The following is a 6984-nucleotide window of genomic DNA, read 5'->3' as shown; positions in this document are numbered from 1 at the left end:
GTGAGCTGCACAGGCAGGGTAGCATTAGGCACTATGCAGCACGTGCAACCACGTGGCCGCAGCAGGCAGCTCCAGGGCATGCTTGTGACTGTGCTGCTCACACACATCCGGCGGGGGGGAAGGGTGGATGCCGGCTGGAACCAGCCAGGGCCCCAGGGGCTCAGGCCAGAGCCCGCACCTCCGCAAGGGTGCAGCACGCAGAACGGCAACACTGCCCCATGCCTGGCTGTGAGGCACAGCCAGCTGCTCCTGGGAAAACCGCAGCGTCACAGTCCTGTGACCGTGGACCCCACCGAGCCCCTCGCCTGCTCCCGTTGCCTTGGCTGGCCCCGAGGGAAGTCCCCACTGTGGCCACACATGTCCCTGGGCTACGTGTGTGAGGGCTAGCAGGAGGGGGAGGGGGGAAGCGCTCGGGCTGGGCCTAGGGCCACCTGAGTTTTGCTGCAAGGATGGGACACTCCCCAGTCACTCTCCTGGTTCCGTCCAGGAGACATCCCACGTGATGGGGATCTGAGAGCCCAGACCACGTCTGCCAGATGTGCTCCCAGGCACTGTGTGGGGATGCATCTCACTCCCTGTCAAACACCATTGATTAGCCCAAAGCCTCACAGCCTCCACCGGCAGGGAGTTCCACAGGTTAACACAACACAAGCACCCTCCTACCCTCTAAGGGGCCAGGACACAGACCGGTGGTTTCAATACATGGAGGAGGACCCTACTCCAGGGGCGGTCCTGTATGCAAACATACAACACGGGGGGATGGGGGGGAACCGAGTGGGCCCAAGCCACACTACTGTGGTGTCACCTGGGCTCGGGGGGGAGGGCATGGGGTGTGGGGACAGTGGTCAGGCTGCCTGACTGACCCGTCCTTTCTTCTCTTCCCTGCAGCGGGACCGAGCACAAGCTGGGGACCCTCTAGTCCTGCAGCAGTGGCAGCAGCAGCACCCCCAGCCACCCAACCACCAAGGTGGCGATTCCGCCACCGGGACCAGCTCCTTCGGCGCCACATGCAGGCCCCAGGCAGCCATCACTCGGCGTGTGGAGGGGACCTGCAGTGGCGCCAGGAGGCCTGGGGCTCCTTCCAGGTCCAGTGCGTCCGCACGGCAGATTCAATAGCCACCCTCACTGCACACATTGGCCATGCCATCCACTATGGCATGGCCTTGCCCCATGCACCCGCCATCCCTCCCCTAGCACTGCCCCTGCCCCCTCCTCCTCCTGTCCCTGCCCCTCCTGCTCCTGCCCCTGCCCCTCCTGCCCACCTCCCCGTGCTGCCTGCCTGGACGCGGCCTGCTGGACTCTGTGCAGGTCCGCCCCCACAGGAGCAGTCGCAGGGGCCACCCCTCCCAGTTGAAGGTCTCCTCCCTCTCCCCATTGTAAATAAAAACTACAAGTTTGTGTTAACCCCCCCCCCCCCCGTGTTTGGTGTTTATTGGGAGGTAAGGAGAGGGGAGGGGGAAGGGGAGGGGATGGGAGGGAGTTGTAAAGGGAGACCGAGGCGACCCTACTATGGGGCCTGGGAGAACACGTCCATCAGGGCCTCCCAGATGCGCACCCCATCCTGGTGCGCCTGGCGGATGGCAGCTGTGCGGGGCTGTTCGTAGGCCTGGCCCTCGCCTGCCATCCATGCTGGGAGGAAGACCTCCCCCCTCCGCTCCACAAGATTGTGGAGCACGCAGCGCGCGGCCACTACCTCTGGGACATTCTGGAACAACGGAAGTGGGCTTTCAAGCAGCCGAAGGCGCACTCCACTTGGTTCCGGACCTGGTCGAGGGGCCCGGTTCGGGTCCGGCCGTCCCGTGGAGGGCCGCATTAGCCAGGGCAGCAGGGGGTGGGCTGCGTCCCCCACGACACAGATGGGCATTGGCACATCTCCGACAGTAAACTCCCGCGGGGGAAGTAAGTGCCCGCCTCCAGCCTGTGAAATAGGCTGGAGTTCCGTAGGATGCGGGAGTCGTGTGCCCTAACGGACTAGCCTGCAGTCCAGGAAGCGGCCATGGTGGTCCACAAGGGCCTGGAGCACAATAGAGAAGTAGCCCTTCCTGTTCATAAAATAGGCCGCTCGATGCTCCAGGGCACGGACGGGGATGTGGGCTGCGTCCAGGGCTCCCCCGCAGTTGGGGAACCCGAGGGCAGCGAAGCCGGCCAGCGTAGCGTCCACGTCGCGCAGGCGGATGACTCTTGGGAGCAGGACGTCGCTGATGGCGTGGACGACCTGCAGAAGGGTGCAGAGAAACACGGGAACACATCACATACGGCAGGGGTGAGTGTGCGCTCCCTTGCCCCCCCCCCCGTGATGTCCTCTGTGCTCACCCACACACCAGGGCCCCCCCACCCCCACCAGCAGGCCTGTGCAAGGGAGGGACGGCCCAAACCCTTGGGCGACCCAGCCTGGAGTCTTAGCTGCCCCTGGGCATGGAGTGCAGCACCTTCCCCCCACCCCACTCCCCCTGGGACTTACCTCCATCACGACGACACCGACAGTCGATCTGCCCACTCCGAGCTGGTGTGCCACCGAGCGGTAGCTGTCCGGGGTGGCCAGCTTCCATAGTGCGCTGGCGACCCTCTTCTCGACGGGGATGGGTGCCCGCAGCCAGGTGGCGGTTCTCTGGAGCGCAGGGCGAGCCAGGCACACAGCTCCAGGAACGTTTGCTTTCACATGCGGAAGTTCTGGAGCCATTGCTGGTCGTCCCATTGCCCCAGGACCAGCCGGTCCCACCAGTCCGTGCTGGTGGCCAGTCTCCACAGTGGCCTCTCCACGCTGGGGTGGGGATGCCACCGGGACGCCACGGCCTCCGTGGTGAGAGAGTCCAGAGCGATCTGCACCTCCAGGTGGCCAAAATGGCCAGCAGGGGCCAGAGAAAGCACTTGGCCACCCCTGGCTCCATGGCACAAAAAACAGGGCAGATGAAAAAAAATCAGCCCAAGGCACTAAAGGCACAAGGCAGTGGTGTCCAATAGGGCAGAGGGCATCCACAACTAGGACTGCTCCGGCTGTCGGTCCCTGCAAGAGGCCCTAGAGCTCGCCGCAGGCTGTCCGGGGAGATCCCTTTAAGCAGGTGTCTCAAAGGAGCTCCAGCCCCCGCCCTGGAAAGGGCTGGTGCCCTTTTGCCCTCTTCAAAATGGTTCCGGGCTTCTGCTTTTGCGCAAAAGTGTCTCGCCAATGTAGACACGCTTTAGCACAACAGCGTATCGTTGGAACGAGAGCTCCGGGACCAATCTAGACGCGCTTTGGCACAACAGCGCATCGTTGGAACGAGAGCTCCGGGACCAATCTAGACGCGCTTTGGCACAACAGCGCATCGTTGGAACGAGAGCTCCGGGACCAATCTAGACGCGCTTTGGCACACAAGCGCATCGTTGGAACGAGAGCTCCGGGACCAATCTAGACGCGCTTTGGCACACAAGCGCATCGTTGGAACGAGAGCTCCGGGACCAATCTAGACGCGCTTTGGCACAACAGCGCATCGTTGGAACGAGAGCTCCGGGACCAATCTAGACGCGCTTTAGCACAACAGCGTATCGTTGGAACGAGAGCTCCGGGACCAATCTAGACGCGCTTTAGCACAACAGCGTATCGTTGGAACGAGAGCTCCGGGACCAATCTAGACGCGCTTTGGCACAACAGCGCATCGTTGGAACGAGAGCTCCGGGACCAATCTAGACGCGCTTTGGCACACAAGCGCATCGTTGGAACGAGAACTCCGGGACCAATCTAGACGCGCTTTGGCACAAAAGCGCATCGTTGGAACGAGAGCTCCGGGACCAATCTAGACGCGCTTTAGCACAACAGCGCATCGTTGGAACGAGAGCTCCGGGACCAATCTAGACGCGCTTTGGCACACAAGCGCATCGTTGGAACGAGAGCTCCGGGACCAATCTAGACGCGCTTTGGCACACAAGGGCATCGTTGGAACGAGAGCTCCGGGACCAATCTAGACGCGCTTTGGCACAACAGCGCATCGTTGGAACGAGAGCTCCGGGACCAATCTAGACGCGCTTTGGCACACAAGCGCATCGTTGGAACGAGAGCTCCGGGACCAATCTAGACGCGCTTTGGCACACAAGCGCATCGTTGGAACGAGAGCTCCGGGACCAATCTAGACGCGCTTTGGCACACAAGCGCATCGTTGGAACGAGAGCTCCGGGACCAATCTAGACGCGCTTTGGCACAACAGCGCATCGTTGGAACGAGAGCTCCGGGACCAATCTAGACGCGCTTTGGCACACAAGCGCATCGTTGGAACGAGAGCTCCGGGACCAATCTAGACGCGCTTTGGCACACAAGCGCATCGTTGGAACGAGAGCTCTGGGACCAATCTAGACGCGCTTTGGCACACAAGCGCATCGTTGGAACGAGAGCTCCGGGACCAATCTAGACGCGCTTTGGCACACAAGCGCATCGTTGGAACGAGAGCTCCGGGACCAATCTAGACGCGCTTTGGCACACAAGCGCATCGTTGGAACGAGAGCTCCGGGACCAATCTAGACGCGCTTTGGCACACAAGCGCATCGTTGGAACGAGAGCTCCGGGACCAATCTAGACGTGCTTTGGCACAACAGCACATCGTTGGAACGAGAGCTCCGGGACCAATCTAGACGCGCTTTGGCACACAAGCGCATCGTTGGAACGAGAGCTCCGGGACCAATCTAGACGCGCTTTGGCACACAAGCACATCGTTGGAACGAGAGCTCCGGGACCAATCTAGACGTGCTTTGGCACACAAGCGCATCGTTGGAACGAGAGCTCCGGGACCAATCTAGACGCGCTTTGGCACACAAGCGCATCGTTGGAACGAGAGCTCCGGGACCAATCTAGACGCGCTTTGGCACACAAGCGCATCGTTGGAACGAGAGCTCTGGGACCAATCTAGACGCGCTTTGGCACACAAGCACATCGTTGGAACGAGAGCTCCGGGACCAATCTAGACGCGCTTTCGCACAAAAGCGCATCGTTGGAACAAGAGCTCCGGGACCAATCTAGACGCGCTTTGGCACACAAGCACATCGTTGGAACGAGAGCTCCGGGACCAATCTAGACGCGCTTTGGCACAAAAGCGCATCGTTGGAACGAGAGCTCCGGGACCAATCTAGACGCGCTTTGGCACACAAGCGCATCGTTGGAACGAGAGCTCCGGGACCAATCTAGACGCGCTTTCGCACAAATACTTTTAATGGAAAAACTTTTCCGTTAAAAGTATTTCCACAAAATCATGCCAGTCTAGACGGAGCCAGGTTGTTTGGAGAAGGTTTTACAATGCCATCGGGGCAATACCAGTCATGGCAGGGTAACTGGGAACGTGTGTTCTGTGACAAGTTGGGTCACAGAGATCCCCTTAAGACTGTCACCCAATGGGCTGATCACACCACTGAACATGCCTTCCAGCCTTCTGGAGTGCCCATCACCCTGTCCTGCTGAGCTGGAAGCTCTGGACTCCCCCTGCAAAGGCAAAAACTTGGGGTAACAGCCCCCCTAGCAAAGTAATAGACACCAAGAACAGCTCAGCTCTTGGGGGAGGGGTCAGTTACAGGGACTTGACAGCATCCAGGAGAACAGTCCCAATGGGACCAAAATCCCAAATAAATCTGTCTTACTCTGTACAGAAGTTTTACACAGAAAAAAGTTCATCAAGTTTGCTCCCTTTATCAATGAAAGAGAGAGCTGCACACTGTTCCCCCTCCCCCTTCCAGGTAACTATTATTTACACTGGGTTTGATAATAAACATGTGATTTTATTAAACATGAAAAGTAGGATCACAGTGCTTGCAAGTGATGACAAACAGATCAAAGGCTGCTACTAAGCTAAACTAAAACAAAACACACCAGCTAACCCGATACACCAAGAGAAATGGTTATAAATCACCATTTCACATCTTAGTTCTTGTTTCAGGTCAAGTTCTTCTGAGGCCAGAGCGGATCATTCCCTGAATTGAGTCTAACAAGGGGAGGAGAAGCTGCTGGAGTTCTTGTCCTTCCAGGTTCTTTCCTGTGTCTTTTTATGGTGGGGAAGGTCTGTGAAGCCAACTGAAGACCATAACTGTTTTCTTCCTATTCCTTCGAGAGAATTCCCCCAGGAAGGGAAGTCTTTGTCTCATTCCCCTACCCCTATGCGAAAATACAAAATTCAAGATGGATTCCAGCACCAGGTGGCATGGTCACATGTCTTCTCATCCACTGGAAGCCCCAGGTCCTTTTGTGCTGAAAACCTGGCTGGCCAGTGGGCCCAGCTGTAGCAGTGCCTGAGTCATTTAGCTCAACAGAATGTTGTAGTGTAGATCTGCCCCCACTCAGCCTGCAGGAGCCTGTGGCAGGAAGGGACGTGGTTTAATGGCAGCGCTTGCTATGGTAGATCTGCCCTTGGATTTGGGGGGGGGCGGGGGACACGCCCCTGCCCCTCCAGCTCTGACTCCGTGGCTAGTCGGGGGTGGTTACTCGGAGCTTCTCTTTCCCAGCCCCTCCCCAGCTCGCAGCTCCAGGCCAGTAAAGCCCCAGGGAGGGGCGAATCTCGGTCCCTGGAGGGTTTTCAAGCCCCGCGGGTCCAAGGCCCGGCTGGGGGATCGAGTCGGGGCGCGGGCCAGGGGGCGAGCCGGCAGGTGAAGGAAGGGCCGGCGGCTGGCGCCCGGCCGGGCTGCGCAATTCACCTTGTATGGGAAAGCGGCGCCGGCCGGCCGGGGAGGAAGGGGGCGGCTCCGCCGGGCCCCCCGACCGACCCTGCGGGAGGCGCGCAGGGCGGGACTGGCGCACGCAGCCGGCGCGCAGGCAGGAGCGATCCGGGGAGCCGCCCGCCGCCCAGGTACGGGAACAATGGGAGCCGGCGGGGCGGGGCGGGGGCCGGGGACCCTCGGGGAGGGGCAGCCGCGGGCCGGCTCCACGGGGTCCTGCCCCGGCTGAGTCCCTTTGTCCCTGGGCTCTGCCCCTGTCCGGGCGGCGCTGGAACGGAAGACTGGGGCCCCCCGGAGGCACTGCAGGGGGTCCTGTGGGTC

General features: G+C 60.2%; 1 protein-coding gene across 7 annotated transcripts in view; it reads left to right on the top strand.

Moving 5' to 3' along the window:
- The first annotated feature begins 6087 nt into the window (after positions 1-6087).
- Positions 6088-6984, top strand: part of FBLIM1 (filamin binding LIM protein 1) — a 79415-nt gene continuing 78518 nt past the window's right edge. Inside the window, exon 1 of one of the 7 annotated variants that reach the window (XM_089773184.1) lies at positions 6088-6794. The gene's annotated coding sequence lies outside the window, so the exon portion shown is untranslated. The remainder of the gene's footprint in view (positions 6795-6984) is intronic. The other 6 variants (XM_089773179.1, XM_089773181.1, XM_075906793.2 and 3 more) reach the window with 6 other exon arrangements.

This window comes from Pelodiscus sinensis, chromosome 24 (genome assembly GCF_052426305.1).
Source record: "Pelodiscus sinensis isolate ZL-2025 chromosome 24, ASM5242630v1, whole genome shotgun sequence".
Taxonomy (NCBI): domain Eukaryota; kingdom Metazoa; phylum Chordata; order Testudines; family Trionychidae; genus Pelodiscus; species Pelodiscus sinensis.
This window is presented reverse-complemented; position numbering and strand designations above follow the sequence as displayed.